This window comes from Pteronotus mesoamericanus, unplaced genomic scaffold (genome assembly GCF_021234165.1).
Source record: "Pteronotus mesoamericanus isolate MK-2021 breed Mesoamerican mustached bat unplaced genomic scaffold, CSHL_Meso_final contig_173, whole genome shotgun sequence".
Taxonomy (NCBI): Eukaryota; Metazoa; Chordata; class Mammalia; order Chiroptera; family Mormoopidae; genus Pteronotus; species Pteronotus mesoamericanus.
Genome location: NW_026555072.1, coordinates 9,625,303 through 9,646,351, shown reverse-complemented (window position 1 = coordinate 9,646,351; position 21,049 = coordinate 9,625,303).

Here is a 21,049-nt window from a genome sequence, read left to right as displayed (position 1 = left end):
TGGTTTCAGTTAGAACCATCAGTGAACCAGACCTAGCCATTAGGAGAATGTCTGTGAATCAAGGGCCCCACTGAGCCAGTGGCTTTGCTTCAGGCAACAGAGTGGAGAATAAATTATTCCCTCAAAGGGATGGATAGCTGTTACTTTTCTACATAAAGTTGAGATACTGCTTGGGTCATGTCATCTGTTTTCTTGAATATATGATTTCCTTTTGACAAGTGAAGCTTATTAGGCCCATCTCACCTGGAGTCATGGAGTCATGGAGTCATGGAGTCTTGAGTTGACCCATCCCCAAAAAAGGATATCAGGCTAAAGAGTCACAAGGCCTCCATAGCTCAGGTGTTCAGTTTTGATAAGAGCCCAGTAGCAAGCTAATAGCTGCTTTTTCAAGGGATTGTTTCTAGCAGCCAAATCAGGGAGGTGATTAATCCAAAACCTCAAAGGGCATTTTTGGGCAGAGGCTGCCTTCCTTTGCCAGAGAGCCTAATCAGCAAAATCATTTGTCAAAATCTCATGATCTCATGATCGTTAAGTTTATAGGACCTAAAGGTAGAGAGCACAGCATAGCTTGTAGAACAGCTTCAGAGTCTGTTGGGATAAGCCCCACTCAAAGGATGATGATAAACAGGTTAGTTAATGTAAAAGACCAAGTAACATTCCTGAGTGAGCCACATAACTGTGTTCAAGCATCTAGTAAGGTGCTGGACTTCCTGTTTAGTTTGGAGGACCAAGGAGACAGCAGCTTTTCCAATGAATACCAAAGGAATTGAGTGTTATAAATCCACACACTTAGTCCCAAGGAACTTTGCATGGTATGCAAGTCCCTGAATTATGTTGGGTTTATCAGCTAGTCCTCCTGGCTACCCCATGGTGTGATAGCACCACCATGGAGGTCATTGAGGCTGAGGTTTTTGACTTGCCAGCAAGGCATCCATATAGTGAAAGCTTTGGAAATCAAAAGGTATGGCAACTAATGCTAAATCCTGACCCACCTAGTGGCAGGGGAGCTTTAGTGCCCCTGGGAGTTTACTATAAACATATGCGGGAGGCCTTGCTATGTGGATAAAAACTGATCTTGATCCTCAAGTGTCCATAAGATGACACAGAGGTGTTAGTAATGTCCAAGATAGCATACCAAGTGTCATCAGCCTGTCTAAAGGGTTCAGTTGTAGTCACAAGGTCTAGAACAGCCAGGTCTATGGGAACAACTGAAATCAGTTGGCAATAATCTGTTATAAGCCTTTAGGTCCTGTTAGTCTCTCTCTCTCTCTCTCTCTCTCTCTCTCTCTCTCTCTCTCTCTTTTTTTTTTTTTTTTGGCCATTCAGGGCTGTTTTTTGAGATATCACATTACTTACCAGTTCTGATGCCTTTAAGTCCTTAATCAAGGCTGTGGCTTCCCTTTCTCTTCCTAGTGTTCTTTAGCTTCTGGTGGACCACCAGAGAAGAGGCAGGGAGGTAGATTAAGAAGCTATCTACACTTCTGTTATAGACTGAATATTTGTGTGCCCCACCCCCCAAATTCATATATTGAAACCTAAATCCCAGTGTGATGGTACTAGGAGGTGGGGCCTTCAGGAGGTGATTAGGTCATGAGGGTGGAAGTCTTATGAATGAGATTACTGCCCTTAAAAGAGAAACACTGGAAACCTCCCTCTCCCTTTCTGCTGTGTGAGGACATAGCAAGAAGACAATCATCTATGAACCAGGAAGCAGCTCCTGTCAAGAAAATGAATCTGTCAGTGCTTTGGTCTTGGACTTCCCAGCCTCCAGAACTGTGATAAATAAATGTTTATTATTTATAACCCACCCAGTTTATGGTATTCTGTTAGAGCAGCCTGAACTGACCAAGACAACTTCCCACTAGTGTTTCTCTCCTATGCTGCTCTTCCCAACAGCAAAAATCCCCTCTGCAGCTTACATGAGGGGAATGTAGCACATCAATTCCTCCTAAACATTCAAATTAAGAGGAAATAACAGTACGTTATATTGGCCAGTGAGCCCCACTGATAAGTTAGATTTCCTTTGCCACTGTCAGCCCTGCGTAATCACCATTAGCTAGATCTGAGGGCATTTCCCTCCCCAGGGCCAGGTAGGATAGGACATCTGTATTAAATAGAGCCATTAAAGTTTCAATCCCCCACTTTCCCCAAATTGCCCTTGAGTGGGTACATATAGTTTTCAATCCCCCTTGGGGTCAGTAAAACCTTGGCCCCATGTTTTTTTAAAAAATAATTTTTATTTTTCAATTACAGTTAATATACAGTATTCATTTTAGGTGTACAACATAGTGATAAGGCATTTATATAACTTACAAAATGATCACCCTGATAAATCTAGTACCCATCTGACACCATACATAGTTATTACAATATAGTTGACTACATCACCTATACTATACTTTATATGCCCATGACTGTTTTGTAACTGCTGATTTTTACCTCTTAATCCCTTCCCCTTTTTCACCCATCCCCCAACCACCCCTCCCTCTGGCAACCATTAAAATATTCTCTGTATCTATGAGTTTGTTTCTGTTTTGTTTGCTCATTTATCTATTTTTTTTTAGATTCCACATATAAGGAAATCATATGGCATTTCTTTTTCTGTTTCATTTACTTCACTCAGCACAGTACCCTCTAGGTCCATCCATGTTGTTGCAGATGGAAAGATTTCTTCTTGTTTATGACTGAGTAATAGTCCATTGTATATATGTACCACTTCTTTTTTATCCATTCATCTATGGATAGACACTTACATTGCTTCCATATTTTAGATATTGTGAAAAATGCTGCAGTGAACATACAGATGTATATGTCTTTTCAGATTAGTGTTTTAGGTTTCTTTAGGTAAATATCCAGAAGTAGAAATGCTGGGTCCTTCTTTGTCTCTTGTTATAGCCTTTGTTTGAAAGTCTATTTTGTCTGGTATAAGTATTGCTACCCCAGCTTTTCTTGTTTGTTTGTTTTCATGAAATATCTTTTTCAATCCCTTTACTTTCAATCTGTGTCTTTCAGTCTGAAGGGAGTCTCTTGTAGACAGCATATGTAAGGGTCTTATTTTGTTATCTATTCAGCTACCATATGTCTTTTGATTAGAACATTTAATCTACTTACATTTAAAGTAATTTTTGACAGATATGTAGTTATTGCCATTTTATTTATATTTTTGATCCTTTTTTTCTTCTCCTTAAAGAAGTCCATTTAACATTTCTTGTAATACTGGTTTGGTGGTGATGAACTCCTTTAGCTTTTTCTTCTCTGGGAAGCTCTTTATCTGTCTTTTGATTCTAAATGATAGCTTTTCTGGGTCAAGTAATCTTGGTTGTAGGTCCTTGCTTTCCATCACTGAATATTTTATGCCAATTCCTTCTGGCCTGTAAAGTTTCTATTGAGAAATCAGCTGACAGTCAAATGGGAGCTCCCTTGTAGGTAATGAACTGCTTTTCCCTTGTTGCTTTTAAGATTCTCTTTTTGTTTTTACCTTTGGCATTTTAATTATTATGTGTCTTGGTATGGTCCTCTTTGGATTCATCTTGTTTGGGACTTTCTGTGGTTCCTGGGCTTATATGTCTATTCCCTTTGCCAAGTTAGGGAAGTTTTCTGTCATTATTACTTCAAATACATTTTCTTTTTTCTTTCTTTTTTAAAAAACTTATGTGTCAAATAAAGTTTTATTTATTATCTGCCTGGTTTTTAAAAAAGAGTTTACTTATTTATTTTTAGAGAGAGGAGAAGGGAGGGAGAGAAAGAGGGAGAGAAACATTGGTGTATGAGGGAAACATCGATCGGTTGCTTCTTACACACCCCCAACTGGGGACCAGGCCTGCACCACAGGCATGTGCCCTGACTGGAAGTCAAACCAGTGACCTTTTGCTTAGCAGGATGACACTCAACCAGCTGAGCTATACCAGTCAGGGCCAAATAGGTTTTCAATTCTTTGCTCTCTCTCTTCTTCTCTGGCACCTCTATGATGCAGACATTGTTAAGCTTCATGTTGTTATTCAGCTATCTTCATTTTTTAGAATTCATTTTTCATTTTGCTGTTCTGATTAGGTGTTTCCTGCTACCTTATCTTCCAAATCACTCATATGATCCTCTGCTTCATCCAATCTACTGTTGATTTCCTCTAATGTATTCTTCATTTTCAATTGCAGTCAGACCTCAGTTCTTGAACATCTCCCATCTTGAACAGTTTGGTTCTTGACCAAGTGGCTCACCAAAAAACAAACAAACAAACAAACTAACTAACTCACTCAGCTGTCAAACAAAACTTCAGTTCTTAACCTAACAACCCTTTCATGCTGACACAGTCAAATCTTGGTTCTTGAATGTCTCCCATCTAGAACAACTTGGTTCTTGAACAGCCTTCTGGAATGAATGAATGAGTTCAAGAATTAAGGTTCCACTGAGTTGCATTCTTCATTTCTGACTGATTTTTTTATGGTTTCTATGTCCTTTTCTATGATGTTGAGGTTCTCCCTAAGTTCTTTGAGCATCCTTGTAACCATTGTTTTCAACTCTGTATCAGATAGATTGCTTGCCTCCATTTCATTTAGTTCTTTTTCTGGAGATTTATCCTGTCCTTTCATTTGGGACTTGCTTCCTTGTCTCCCCATTTTGACTGCTTCCCTGTGTTTGTGTCTATGTATTAAGTAGAGCTGTTACATCTCCCGGTCTTGGTAGAGTGGCCTTATGTAGTAGGTGTCCTGTTGGGCCCAGTGGCACAGTCTTCCTGGTCACCTGATCTGTGTGCCTCAGGTGTGTCCCTTGTGTGGGTCATGTGTGCCCTCCTGTTGTAGTTGACCCTTGATTGCTGTTTGGAGGGATTGACCTTCAGGCTGATTGGTTTTAAGGACTGGCCGTGGCTACAGTGGAAGAGCTATTGTGTGGGGGCTGACCCTACACATTCAGATTCACTTTAGCCGGGCTCTGGTGCCTGCTGAGTCTGCCCTTTAAGTGTGTTGTTTATAGAGGTGATTGGGTGATGCTCTCATGTGGTCTGAAGTTGGCCACTGGGTCAACTGTGTGTTGGTTCTGGGGCCTCTCGGGAGACACAGGCCAAGGTCAGCTGCTGACTGTGCCCTGCCTTGGCCACCTGGTATAAGGTACAAAGTGATCTGACTATAGTTGACACTTGTGCTGGCCTTGGAGGTGCCTGGAAGGCTAAGCTGTGAACTGAGGCCAGCCACTGCTTTTTCTGGAGCTGGGCTGCTTAACAAGAGGTACAGGGCACACCGAGGCCAGGTGCTAATTGCTTGGGGTTTGTGAACCTTTGATAGATTCTGGGAAAGTCTGCAGCATGAACCAAGACAGGCCATTTGTATCAAAAAGCCACTGAAAGCAGCTTGGGCCCTCAAATTGGATAGGACAGGGCCTTGGGGAAACACTAGGGTAGGGAGAAGAATGTTAGTTGAGTTGATGGAAACTCAGATTTGGTGCCAGCCTGTGCTTGCAGGGAGAGGGCTCAGCAAAGGAGCAATGACCCTGCCAACACTACTGTCCGGAAGAAAGCTTCCCCTTCCAGATCTTGCCCTGAAGTCAGATGATTCAGTTCCTCCCCTTATGTCCCTGGTGCCTTTTAAGCTGCTACCCCAGTGCTGGAACTCAGAGTGAATGAGTCTGTCAATGGGTAAGTCTGTGCAGGCCCTTTAAGAGGAATGAATAACTGGGCCTCCAGAAACCCTCCATCTTACTCAGCCACAATCTCTGCTGGTTTTCACAGCCAGAAATTATGGGGACTTCTCTTTTCAGCACTGAGACCCAGGGCTGGGGGGCCTGGTGTGAGGCTGGGACCCCTTGCTCTCAGGAGGGACCTCTGGTGCTGAGGTATCTCTCCCGATTTTTAACTGCCACATGTGGGTGTGGGAACAGCTCATTTTGCATCTCCACCTCTCCTACCCATCTTGATGTGGCTGCTTCTTTATATCCGTAGTTGTAGGACATCTGTTCAGCTAGATTTTAGGTGGTTCTTAATGATGGTTGTTTTGTAGTTCAGTTGTAATTTTGAAGTGGTCATTGGGGGAGGTGAATATAGCATTTACCACTCTTGACCAGAAGCCTTGACCCCACTTAATCAACTTTCTTCTTAAAGTGGCCAAGTTTGGGACAAAGGAGGAGAGAGAGATTGAGGACATAGTGGGAGAGTGTGGCTCTGTGCCATTAAATTAAAAAGGTTTTGTATTTGAGCAGTGTGGCAGCAGCTCATGATGCAACCAAACTCCCAATGTTTTTAGCCCACCCAACATTTTACATTGAGCAGCAAAGTCCTTATGGCTGACACCATTGATTTTAGCTTTGGGTCCTTCCCTCACTTGTCGTAACCACATGACTTTCTGTCTGGAGCTCCTGGGTTTGTGCCCCCTGGCTGATTTGGGCTTGGCTTGCACAGCAGTAACGTTCTTTGAGGATTCCACCTTAACCCGGGGCATCTGCTGCACCATCACCAATATACCATCTCTTATGTTCTCACCTGGTTTTTATATAAAAGGAGTTTTGGGGGGGAGCAGGATTAACTAAGAACCTACCTAGGTTTGATTGGGTCAGTTTCTCATTCTCCAGTGGGTCACTGTCACCAGATTTGTAAACCCAATCTAAGGCAGTAAGAGACTAAAGACTAGTCAATGCCTCATCTGTGGTTTTCTGTGGTAGTTTGTCTGTTTCAGGGAAATCTCCCTGGGAGTCCCAAAGCTCCCTCAAAGGAACCAGGACTCCCTTTTACTGAGACCTTTTCTTAAACTCTGAGACCTTTTACTGTCCTCTCCTAGTGGATCTAAGGCAGGCATGATGGACCACTGCAGGGGCTGAGACAGAAGACAGCCCAGCTGCTGCCTCTCCCTTGACAAGCATTATTAGCTCCACTCTCTCATCTCCCAGGTGAACCAGCCAAACTTCTAATGCTTTGCCTGGTTTCTGCCCATAGTGGTTATGAATCCCCCTGCCTTCATACATCTGTGCAACTATCATGTGAAAAAAGGCAGAATCTTTTATGTACCTTGTACAGACCTTACTGTGGTTGTTACAGTGAGCCATATCTGAGACTAACAAAATTGGTGAGGAAATCCCCCACTTGGAGATTGACCAACAACCAGGACACCACTTGAGCAGCTATCTTTGAACCTACTTCCTGGTATTCCGACTGCATCCACCTCTCCAAGTTGGCCTCATTAACAGGTGGAGTGCTTGGTTGAGAAGACAGTCTGGTCGATATATTTATTCCCATTTCTCATGGACTTCACTCAAATCCTTTTAATTTACTCAAAACATTCTCTTTCTTCCTTTTCTAGAAAGCTGTATTTCGGCACTTCATCCTCATCACCAAAACTCTTAAGAGCTGTGAAATGTCTGAGATTTTACTCTACTCACAAGTTAATACATAAGCTGCCACAATTTCGTGGATTCTGGTAGAAAACATGAAACTCCTGGGTCAGAAAAGTGTTTATTACTGTAGCAATGGCAGTAGCCAGATAACTTTTGCACCAGTTTCTTGAGCCCCAATTCTGCAGGGAAACTTCTCTGTGCCAGTACCCCAACAACCTTCATATGTCCCAGAGGCTGTGTAAGCAAGGCTCAACTGCAAGGGGACCAATACCTTGGGGGAAGACTCTGTTCCCCCAGGCAGTCTTGGCAGGACCTGCCTCAGGGCCAGTTCTCACCTGCCTATATATCCTGAGGGAGGCCGCCCGTGAGACAGTTTCTTATCACCAGTGAGGTATGATACATTCCACCTTGTCCCCTGTCCCTTAGGGCAGAGCTGCAAGCTATAAAATTACTTAGCTGTAGTATAGAAGTGACTCTACCGCTCATGCTGCCGGTCTGTTGGCCTCTTTTGTTTTGGTGTCATCCTGTGGGACAAGGAATTCAGGGAGCTGACACCATCGTGGTCTTTTTTCTGTTGATGTACATAAACCGCCTGAATCGATCTGGGCTTATTGTCCTCTTACCAGCCAAACCTGTCTGCCAGCTTCACAAATTCTCACAGGGCAACCTAAAGAGAACCAGCTGACACCTGTTCATGCACTGAGTTGCATTTCAGAAGAGAAACTGAGCTTAGAGAATCTGAATCTTCCTAACAGGCAGAAAACATGCCTGCCCTTCACTTCAGAGAGAGACTAAAAAATACATATATACTGCAGAGTAAGTATGCTTGCCCTTTGCGTCACATATAAACATTATCTTTATTATACTGGACAGTAAGCATGCCTGCCATTTTTTTGTAAGGAGACATTGTCTCTTCAGGATGTACTTTATAGACGCTCTTAAAAAGATAGTCCAGAACAAAAGACAGTCAATGCCTTACTTTCAAAACGCGCAAAAACATGAGAGACCTATGGGGAATGATCTCTCAACAAAGACTACATAAAGTAGGATACCATTTAGATTCGTTTTCTTCATTGAATCTTTTACAAAAATTTGTCATTTAAAAAAATGAGCATGGTTTAGGTTTATTGAGCAAGTGGTTATTACAGATGTCACCTCTGATAGACATTAGCAATTGAATTCTAGGAATATGAAATAAGACCAAGCCAATATGATTTACTGAGGCAAATTTAGTTCTATGACTTGAAATAAATTTTGTAAAAGTAAAAATAAATAAAAGTAGGACCTTAAAAACGCCTCCCTTCTATAGTAAAAGGGATCATGATATTAACACCCAATACTTTATGGTCATTTGCACGTGGATAAAGTGGGTCAGTCCCAAGACTATGAGGAGGGACACAGGTTGCTTAAAGAAGCTTTCAGAATCAAGAATCCTCAGGTGAGGATAAATAAAATAAATAAATAATTTAAATCGTGGTAAATATATACGAATATAAAAATTTACATGTTAACCATTTTCAGTGTACAATTCAGTGGCATTAATTACATTCACAATGTTGTGCTACCATCACCATTTTTTCATTATCCCAAACAGAAATTCTGTAACCATTAAGCAATATCTCCCCATTCTCTGATCTCCTTTATGTCTCTATGAATTTGCCTATTCTGGATATTTCAAGTAAGTGGAATCATGCAATATGTGTCCTTTTGTGTGTGGGTTATATCACTCAGCATAGTGTGTTCATGTTTCATCCATATAGTAGCATGTGTCAGAACTTCATTACTTTTTATGACTATATAGTATTTCACTGTGTGTGTGTGTGTGTGTGTGTGTGTGTGTGTGTGTGTGTGTGTACACACACCACATTTTGTTTATCCATTCATCCATTGGTAGATGCTTGGACTGTTACCATATTTATGTGATTGTGAATAATGCTGCAGTGAAAATTGGCATAGAGTTATCTGTTTAAGTCCCTTTTTTTCAATTCCTTTGGATATATACCTAAGAATAGAATTGCTGGGTCATATAGTAATTCTGTGTTCAGCTTTTGAGGGAACTATCAAACTGAATTCCACAGTGGCTGCACCAACAATATATTATGGTTCCAGTTTTACCACATCCTCATCAACACTTATTATATTCCAGGTTTTTTTAAATTATAGACATCTTATTAGAGGTAAAGTGGTATCTCATTGTGGTTTTGATTTGCATTTCCCTAATGACTAATAATGTTGACTATCTTTTCATGTGGTCTATTTTGTATGCCTTTTTTTGGTGAAGCCTCTCTTCAGATCTTTTGCTGATTCATTAATTGGATTGTTTCTTATTATTGGGTTGAATTTTTATACAGTTGACCCTTGAACAACATGGGTTTGAACAACATGTGTCCACTTATATGCAATAAATACATATAGTACTGTATTTTTTTCATTAAATACACATAATACTGTATTTTCTCTTCGTGATTTTCTTAATAACATTTTTTTAGATTTTATTTATTTTTAGAGAGAGGGGAAGGGAGGGAGAAACACAGGGAGAGAAACATCAGTGTGTGGTTGCCTCTCACATGCCCCCCAAACAGGGGACCTGGCCTGCAACTCAGGCATGTGCCCCAACTGGGAATTGAACCAGTGACCCTTTGGTTCGCAGGCCAGCACTCAATCCACTGAGCCACACCAGCCAGGGCTGTTAATAACATTTTCTTTTCTCTAGTTTACTTTATTGTAAGAATACAGGATATAATACATATAACATATAAAATATGTGTTAATCAACTGTTTATGTTCTCGGTAAGAGTTCCAGTCAACGGTAGGCTATTAATAGTGAAGTTTTTAGGGAGTCAGAAGTTGTACTTGGATTTTCAACTGTGCAGGCAATTGGTACCCCTAACCTCCATGTTGTTCAGAGATCAGCTGTATATATATTCAGCATGCAAGTCGTTTGTTTGACAGATATATCATGAATATTTTCTCTTAGTCTGTGGCTTGTCTTTTTATTTTCTTAATACTGTCTTTCAAAAAGAGGCTTTAATTTTGATTAAGTCTGTTTTCTCAAATGATTTTCTATTGTGTTTAGTGTTTTTTGTTTCTTGTCTAAGAAATCTTTATCTTAAAACTGGTATTTTCTTTAATTCTTTTTCCTGAAGTTTTATAGTTTTAGCTCTACTCTTAATGTCTTTGAGCCATTTCAAGTTATTTTTGTGTATGATACCAAGCAAAGGTCAAGGTTCATTTTTTTCCCACCAATCTTCTTACCCTCTACCTATCTTAGGTTCATTGGCTAGGGCTAGCAGAAGTTTATTAGCGTGTACATTACACATACACATGGGAGCACTCAGAGATGAGCAAGTCGAAGAAGGGTAGTTAGAACTTGGGCTTGGGCATTAGGGAATTAACAAAACAAAGACAAAAGACTTTGAATTTCCAGGATGGCAAATTCTGGGAAGGCAAATATATGGGGTCAACTAATAATGGAAGATAAGATCTAATTAGTAAAGTTTGTTATGTAGATTCCTTTGGTGACATCTCTGGGCTAAGAAGGATCTAAAATTGTCTCCAGTGATTAACTTTTGTCCTTCTTCATAGGTGGGTGTGGGGACACACTGTTACAAATATATGGCCTGCTTATAGGCAAAAGGTGGAGGGCAGAGAGCGCTTCTTGTATTTGCTTTTTCTCAATTGCCTTTAATTTAAATTATCCTTATACCACAGTGGTATATTTTGGGGTGACATATTCTGCTATTTTTCAGCACATGGTGTTTATATTATAATTGCCCTTCCTATATTTTATTCCCTGTACATCATTCTGAGGTCCTCAAGGGTAGGAACTATTTCTTTTTATCTCTAGTGCCTAGCTCAGTGCCTGAAGCACAGTCAGTGCTTTGAACTGTACTTTAAAATTATTGCACTTTCCCTTGCTCCACAAATGCCAAAAAATGAGTGTCCAAAGAAAATTATTCTCTGTCAGGATCTAGAGGCCATGGTCCTTAATACAGTCTTTTATTCATACTTTTTTTTCACTTTGTATTGTATTTGTGTGAGCAAGAATTCATAGCTAATATCTCACAGACTGGTTTATATTACAATAAATTGTATCCCCACTCTGAAGACTATTTGCATTTAAAAGTGAAGGCTGAAAAGGAGAATTCCTTTTGCCAAAGAGGAATTCCAAGCATCTGTTCCTGACCAATGAGGTGAATTTTTTTTTGAAGGGGCCAGAAGCTGTTTGGGGGAGCAACTACCAAATCATCCCATAGAAGGAAGTGATTTGATTTTAGTTATAACTAGCAAGAAGAACTACCCTGAAGATTTTAACAAGTCCTTAAGGTAGCCTGAATTTGGAACGACAAGGAGAATGAATGTACTAGCAGTTAAGGAGTTAAACAGAAATTATGCGCCTGCCAGCAGTTTCTGGGATTTTGTCCAAGCAGCATGCTGTCAGCAGCATCAGCCAGCAGGAATGCATAATCTTCCACCCTTTGGTTTTAGTGGGTAATATTAGCTAAGAAAACACTCCAGATTTTTGGTGTTCATATGGTGTAACTCACTCACTTATGACATGTTCCTTTCTCCAATAGTTACCTCCTACACTTGAGAAAATTTTTCTTTTTCCCTTCCCTCCCTCCCTCCCTTCCTTCCTTCTTCCCTCACTCCCCACCTCCCTCCCTTTCTTTCTTTCTTTTTTTTCCAATACTGTATCCAATTTGGGAAACCATTCTGCGCCTCCCAGGACACAAAAATCAGGTTTTCAGACCATAAGGTCACTTTTCTTTCATTGCCATTATATTTTGAATCAAAGGGGCACAATAGCCTTAGGCTTTAACATTTCTGGAATCAAATATACTACCTAATTTTCCCCTATCCCTCAAAAGCTTTTGTTAAATGGATAGTCAATTAATGACTCATGGTATCTTAGAATGAAAGATAGCTATGCCCCAGAAATGCCCTCACTGTCATTACCTTCATCCTGGTGAGGAGAATGCTGCTTGGATCAGGAGTCCTCTCCATCTCTGCTGAGAAATAAAGCAAAAAGACATCTCATGCACTACTCTGTAACTTGGTTCAAATCAACAGAATTTATTGAAGATTTATTATATGCAAAACTCCATGGTGTACATAGAGCTGAATAATTTAACTCAACCAAAGCATATTAAGGCTTAAATAGAGCCAGCTAAGGTTACAGGGAATAAATCATGGCCCTTACATTCAGTAGCTTAGTGTGTCAGGGAGACAGTCTACAAACAATTATGAAACAACAATAATAAGGACCTCAGTGGAAGCTCAGAGGAAGAAACAATAAAAGTTTTGTGTGGAAAATGGAACTTTGAGCTACTTATACAGCATTGTAGTAGCTTTCAAACATTCTGCTTTGTCCCACAGTAAGTAATACATATTTTTACTTGAAGTTTTTATTGAGATAATTATAGATTGACATGCAGTTAAGAAATAACACAGGGAGATCACATGTATACTTTTCCCAATTTCCACCAATGGTAATATTTTGGAAAACTGTATTATAAAATCACAACTAAGATATTAATATTGATATACTCCACTAATGTTATTCAGATTTCCCTAGTTTCACTTGTACTCAGGTATGTGTGTGTGTTAAGTTATGTACAATATTATCACCTGTATAGACTCATCCATTTACCACCACAGTTAGGATACTGAACAGTCCCATCACCACAAGGACCTTCCTGTTGCCCTTTTATACACATTCACCTCTCTTCCACCTCTGTCCCTGAACCTGTGCAACCATTAATTTGTTCTACATTTCTAAAACTTTGTCATTTCAAAAGTGTTATATAAATGGAGCCACTCAGTTTGTAACATTTTGTGTATCAATAATTCGTTTCTTTTTTATTGTATTTTATTGTTTGTGCTATTACAGTTGTCCCCACTTTTTCTCCCCTTGCCCATCTCCACCCAGCTCCCCTCCCCTCCCTTAAGCAATCCCCTCAATATTGTCTGTGTCCATGGGTTGTACATATATGTTCTTTGGCTAATCCCTTCACCTTCTTTCAATTGTCCTCCCCTCCCTGGCAGCTATCAGTCTGTTCCATGTAACTGTGCTTCTGTTTCTATTTTGTTTGTTTATTTTGTTCATTAAATTCCACATATGAGTGAAACCATATGGCACTTGTCTTTCTCTGACTGTCTTATTTCACTTAGCATAATACTTTCACAGTCCATCCATGTTATTGCAAAAGGTAAGAGTTTCTTCTTTTTTACTGCTGGGGAGTATTCCATTGTGTAAATGTACCACAGCTTTTTTATCTACTCATCTACTGATGGACATTTATGCTATTTCCAGATCTTGGCTATTGTAAATAACACTGCTGTGCACATAGGGATGTATATGTTTTTTTTTATTGGTGTTTCAGGATTCCTAGGATATATTCCCAGAAGTGGAACCACTGGGTCAAAAGGGAGTTCCATTTTTAATTTTTTACAGAGCACTAGAGTTCCCTTTTCTCCACATCCTTGCCAACACGTTGACTTATTAATGGTAGCCAATCTGACAGGTGTGAAGTGATCTCTCATTGTGGTTTTAATTTGCATCTCTCTGATGATTAGTAATATTGAGCATTTTTATATGTCTTTGGACCATCTGTATGTCCTTTTTGGAAAAGTGTCTATTCAGGTCCTTTGTCCATTTTTAAATTGGATTGTTTTTCTTCCTGGTGTTCAGTTGTATTAGTGCTTTGTATATTTTGGAGATTAAACTCATCAGATATATTTTGCAAATATTTTCTCCCCTGCAGTGGGTTCCCTTTTCGTTTTGCTGATAGTTTCTTTAGTTAAGAGTGTTCCATTGTATGGAATAATACACGGTATGAAATTCCATAGTATGGAATACCATAATTTGTTTAACCATTCATCTGTTGAAGAACAGCTGGGCTGATTCTCATTTTAGGCTATTACAAATAAAGCTGCTATGGACATTCATGTACAGGTAAATGCCCAGGGGTGCGATTGCTGAGTTTCATGGTAATTGCATGTTTAATTTTTGAAGAAACTGATAAACTATTTTCCAGAGTGCCTGTATCATTTTACAGTCCCACCAGCAATATATGAGTGATCCAGTTTCTCTGCATCTTCTTCAGCATTTGGTGTTGTAAGTGTTTTTAATTTGTAAACACTCAGATATGTGTGTGGTGATATGTCATTGTGGCCTTAATTTGAATTTCCCTAATGGCCAGTAATCTTCAGAGTCTTTTCATGTGCCTATTTGCCACCTGTATACTTCTTCAGTGAAGTGTTTCTTCATGTCTTTTGCCCACTTTCTAATTGGATTGTTTGTTTTCTTGGGGTTTGAAATTTTTAAAAAAATATTCTAGATGGCAGTACTTTGTCAGATATGTGGTTGGCAAATATTTTCTCCTAGGCTGTAGCTTATCTTTTCATCTTCTTCATGTAGACTTTCAGAGAACAAAGGTTTTTAAATTTGATGAGGTTCATGCTTTTGGTGTCAAATCTAAGAAGTCTTTGTATAGTCCTAGATCCCAAAGATCTTCTCCTATGCTCTTTTCTAAAAGTGTACTTCACAAAAGCCTGTTACTAATTTCAGAGAAATCACACTGGAGCTTAAGTTAGAATTTAATAAGAACACTGTATTAGTGTACTCAGGCTGCTATAACAAAATACCACAGACTAGGTGACTTAGACAATGGAAATTTATTTTCTCACAGTTCTGGAGTCTGGAAGTCCAAAATCAAGGTGCTATCAGGGGTGATTTCTAGTGAGACTTCTCTTCCTTGTTTGTAGAAAGCCTCTTCCTTGCTGTGTTTTCATATGGCCTTTTGCCTGTGCAAGTGGGGAGAACTAGGGCACTCTCTGATGTCTCTTCCTCTTCTTGTAAAGATACCAGTCCTATTGGATTAGGCCCCCCCTTATGACCTCATTTAACCTTAATTACCTTCCTAAGGGCCCTATCTTCAAATACAGTCACATTGTGATTTAGGGCTTCAACATATGAATTTGGGAAACGGGGATGGGGAATGACTTAATTCATTCTATAACAAACACTGCCCAGAGTATTGTATCACTTGTGCTGGCTTCTTTGAACCACTGGTGCTGGCTATCATGGCCAGCATTATGAGTAGTCATAGATGTTAGTACAGCCTGATTTCAGAAGTCCCACTGAGTGGATGCCAATTAGCTCATGTGCCTGTTTGCCTAGTGTATTCCTGTTTCCCTCATCTCTCTGGTTTTCAGGGAATCATCCCTGACCTCCTGCTCTGGTAATGAGGTTCTTACCCTCACAACTGCTGACTTAGAACAATGTGCCCATGGTGCCCTGGGCACAGTTGATTAGTCCAGGAAAGAGACTAGATAGATGCAAGCTGGGCCATTCACGCACTCTTCTCTGGGAATTTTGGCTCTTAAGACTCAAATTTACTTTGGCTGCTTTATCTAACTAAAGAAATCTAACCTTGGGGACCCTTGGTGGAGGTCATTTTCTGCCATGTGGACTAGGAAACAGGGATGGTGAGTTTGCCATGAGAAAGAAAATGGAACAGGTGCAATGAAAAAGAAGCAGAAAATAGGGACAGAGAGCAACCCTTCTCCTTCTGTATCTTATTCTTGGGTTCTATGAAACACCCCAAAATAAATTGCCCTTTTTGCTATGAGGAAGTTGAAGGGGGTAGGGAAGGATGGGGAGGAAAAAGCAGCCCCACAAAGCTCCTGCCCAATATCCTCTCTCTACTTTCAGTCCCTTCAGAACTGACCTAGGTTGTCATACTCTTTAGAACAGCTTTGTCCATAAAACATAATGCAAGCCACATATGCAATTTTCAATGTTTTAGCAGCCACATTTTTAAAAATGAAAAGAAACAGGTGAAATAAAATTTTTAAAGATTTGTTTTTAGAGAGGGGAAGGGACAAAGAAAGGGAGAGAAACATCAATGTGTGAGAGAAAACATCAATTGGTTGTCTCTCGCACGCCCCCAACAGGGGACCTGGCCCACGACCCAGGCTTGCACCCTGACCAGGAATCAAACCGGTAACCTTTTGGTTCATAGGCTGGCGCTCAATCCACAGAGCCACACCAGCCAGGGCTTTTTTAAAAAATGAAATAAATAATAATATATTTTATTTAACCCAGCACTGTATATCCAAAATACTATTATTTCAACAGGTAATCATTCAACATACAACTCTGAATTTTACAATAAAAATTGTCCCAGGTGATTCTCATTCAAAGGACTTGGGAAACATGTACTGTTAGTTGCCTCAAGAGGCCTAGAAGTACCTTGAAGAAGTGGGGGCTGAAAAGAGGATCTATTCCTGGGCTTCTCAGTGGTGGCTCTGTGCCCTGGGAGCCTGGTTTCAGTCTGCAGCCAACTTGACCACTGCCCTAAGGCCTCTTCTAAATAAGTATGTGATTCTAGTTAACACCTTAAAGGATATGACTAGGGACTTTCTTCCTCATCAACACTATCTACCTATCTATGTATCTATCAATCATGTATCATCAGGTGAAATCTGGAGTCAGAAATCTCTGTATTAGAGTCTTGCCTCTGTGCCTCTTATTAGCTCTGTGACCTTGGGCAAGTTATTTCAACTTCTGAGATCCTCTTTTCACACCTGTAAAATGGAGATAATGATAGCACCCATCTACCACTTATAGGATGAGGATTAAATTAGGAAATTTTGAAAAATGTGAGAAGGATGAAAAGCACAGTAGCATATGTTAAGTTCTCCGTAACTGGTGGCCATTATTATGAACTGGGTGTTATCTAATCTCCCAGACCTAAACCTGGTCATGCATAGCAGTTTTCCATTATAAAACAAAAGTGAAATATATGAAACCAGGCCTACACATCTCAGAAAAGTAAGAGAAAAATGCACAAGCAGGTGGCTCAGATCCCATGGTACCTACTTTTTACTGCTACTCTGCCCCTCATTCAATTATATCTATGGCCTCATTGCCTCCATCCCCTATGATCTGTTATCAGAAGAGGAAAAGGCCTGGGCCTGCCTCCCTGATGGGTCTGCATGGTATGCTAGCACCAGCTAGAAGTGAATGACTGCTGTACGATACCCCATTCAGCCATGGCCCTGAAAATGATGATGAAGGAAAATTCTCCTAGGAGGCAGAATACTTAGTTGTTTACTACTTTGTTGGGACTGAGATGACCAGACTACTGTATTCACACTGCCTTGTAGGCAATGACTAATAGGTTTTCCAATTGATCAGGGAGTTGGAAAGAACAAGATTAGAAAAGGTATGTGGATGGACCTCTGAGACTTTCAAAATATGAAGGTATTCATATCCATGTAAATTTCCACCAGAGGGCATCTACTGCAGAGGAAGCTCTCAATAATTAGGTGGACTGGGGCGATCCATCCATCCCTGAATATCAATGAGCATTGTCCTCCAGCTAGCTACCCTGGTGCTTCCTCAATGATTTTGTGAACGAAATGTCATAGCAGCCACAACACAGGCTTTCCTCACCAAGCCCACTACTGGACGCCTGATCAGCCAACAGCAGAGGCCAAGTATGAATGTTTGATATGGCACCATTCCCTGAGGGGTCCAGGTTTGTGGAACAGCATGAATGAGACTTGAAGTCTGGAGTCAGCCTGGTCCAGCTGAGGCCAGCATAAGTCAGCTGAACTACAACCAACCCATATAACTGAGCTAGAAATAAAATGTTTGCTCTATTAAGCCACTGAGGTTATGGTACTGTTTGTTATGCAGCAGAAACTTAATATAGTCCTTTTATTAATCCTCATTGAATTATTCTAATTTGATTGTACCATCTGTTTTCTTTTGGAATGCTGACTGAATCACTGCTTTTTTGCAGATAATGCAAGCATACATAGATTTCCAGCTCAGATCTCTCCTCTTAGCCCCAGACCCATATAGAGTCAGTAGTCTGCTAGATATCTCCTCTTAGATATAATAAAGGTACCTGAAACTCAATACTCAGTCCTCTGTCACAAACCTGGTCCTCATTCAATGGTCTTCATCTCAACACCACCCATTGAAGAAGCCTGTGAACTTTGCTTGACACCCACCTCCCTGTCACCCCTGCGTTCAAACTGTTGTGAAGTCATGTTGATTTAACCTCATAAATATCTCTCAAATTACCTAAAATAATCTCTCAATGAAGCCCTCTCCAGTTGGTCCTCCATATAACAGACAAAAAGATCATTTTGAAATTTCAATTCCAATCATGTCTGTGCCCCATTTGAAGCCCCCTCAGTGGCTTCCCATTGCTTTTAGGATAAAGACCAAAATATTTAACATAGTTTCAGGGCTCCATGTGGTATGGCCCCTGCACCCCTGCTTCATCCCCACCTCTGCCCTCTTCATTTGCTGTAAAAGGCCAAACGACCTTCTTTATTTTCTATGTATCATCTTATCCCCCTGATGTTCTCTCTCCCTTCTTTGCCTTGTTAACACCTACTCATGTTTACATCTCAGCCCAAGCATCACCTCTTTAAGGAAGCCCTCTCTGACCTCCCTAAGTCTAGCTCATAGCATGGTGTATTTTACACTTGAATGATTGTTTGATTAATGTTGGCCACCCCACCCACTCAACACTATAATGTGATTTTCAAGAGGGCAGAGGCTATGTCTGGGTTGTCTGGTTTTGGTCATCACTATATTCCTGGAACAGATTCTGGCATATCCTAGGCACTTGGCACCTAACTTGGCAAATCAGGTGTTGAGCTGCAACATCTCTAGCATTCATGTCAGCTCTAACCTTTCAGCCTTTCTTTTCAGGTCCTTCCTGTAGGATACTGGGGTGATGGGGAAAGCAGGCAACTAGGGTGAAATAGCAGCCTCCACGCAGTCAAAGCCATTGGTTAGAACTTAAAGAAGCCCTTTCCCTACTCCAAAGGTCCTGCAAAGAACAATGTGGCAGGCGCCAGCACTAGGCTGGCCAGACAATTCTCAAGGAATACTTGACACAGGCCAGAAATGGAGTGCCAGAAATCCTGGGACAGAGTCTTTTGCCAGGAGGTTCTCTGACCTATTGAGCTGAGCTGAGAGAGAGAGAGATGGCTCTAAAAGCCAGTGATTAATCAACAAGGGTGATTCTCATCCATTCCAGCACTCCGCTGCTTTTTCTTGTTGAGTCTCACTCCTCCGTCCCTCCTAGAAGGATCTCAAGTAACTGCTGCATTGAAATCTCTTCAGATGGCTGGTTTGGCTCATGCCCAAATATGTCTTGTCCTATACTGAGGTGTTGGGGAAGGAGGAAGGGACAAGTGACTTTCCTAGCTCTTGCATTGTATGATTCTGTTATATTAAATCCTGAGAATTCCTTTTCCCTTTTAAAGAGTGAATTAATTACATGTTGACAGCATGACTTGGCCTCTATCCAGGGGAAAGAGGTAGGGAATTCCAGGTACATGAGTCATCCTGCCACCAGGGATGGAGGCAATTCTTCAGTCCTTATCCCTTGGCAAGGGCAAACTCTCTCTCAAGGTCAGATAATGTTTTGAATCCATACTTACCAGGCAGCCCATCATTTCTAACAAAGCTTCTCCTAGGCCCAGGAGGAAGGGCTTAAATGAGGGACCTGACAGTTTGGCCCTTGGAAAGGGTGTTGCTCTGGATGTGAATTAAGAATCTAATATCCCTTGTGAGGCAGAAAAGAGGAGCGAGTGCATGGCTGGGTCCTGAGTTTGGCTGGTAGAAAATGTATGTCTATTTATAAGACAGAATACTATACAGTAGTTAAAATGGATGGCCCAGAGCCATATTATTAACAGACTAATTTTTTTAAAAGATTTTATCTATTTTTAGAGAGAAGGGGAGAAAGAGAGGGAGAGAAACATCAATGTGAGAGAGAAACAGATCGGTTGACTCTCGGACGCACCCTGACCAGGGATCAAACCTGTAACCCAGGCATGTGCCCTGGCCAGGAATCTAACCCATGACCTTTTGCTTTGTAGGATGACACCCAGCCAACTGAGCCAAACTGGTCAGGGCTAGACTAATTTTTAAAACATAATGTTGGAAGGAAAAAGCAAGTTGCAAAAGGATACATAGAGTGTGCTACAATTTATAAAATGTTAAAATATGCAAAAATTTCTAAATCATTTAGGTTAAATATATATCCCTAAAGACTTAAAGGTAGGAGATAACTTATAGGATATATAATATATATTTATGTGACATATATGTACTAAAAATATAAAAACACAGAAATTTTTTTAACATCAAATTTGTGGTTGTCTCAGGGGTAGAGAGAGTAAGAGTGAGATGGGGTACACAGAGGGCTCCAGCTATAGCCGAAGTGTTTTATACCTTAAGCAGGGTGTTTGGTATATCATTATGTATATACCCTTTTGTATATCGGAAATATTCCATGATGTGTATTGATTGGGACAGTCCCTCAGTTATGACCACCCAAGTTACTAATGTCCCATTAGTAAAATCACGCTTGAGTCCAGGGACTTTCCTCAGGATTGTAGCTGAAGCTATAAATATTCCCACCTCCACTGCTGCGTCACTGCTGGGACCGCCCCTGCTCCTTTTCCCTTCTAGTTTCTGTCACTGCTGGGAAGCCCCTGCCTCTGCTCACAGCCTTCTGGACATCTTCCAACTCCTTTTCCTGCTATGCATACTTCAAACCCCCAAGCTGTAGGAACTCCCACTTCTGACTACAGAGTGGAGTAGGGAAGAGAGAAGGCAAGCTGCATTTCTCTTCTCTCAAGTTGGAACTTAGAGTGTATTTTTCACAGGTAAATAACACTCTATTCAATA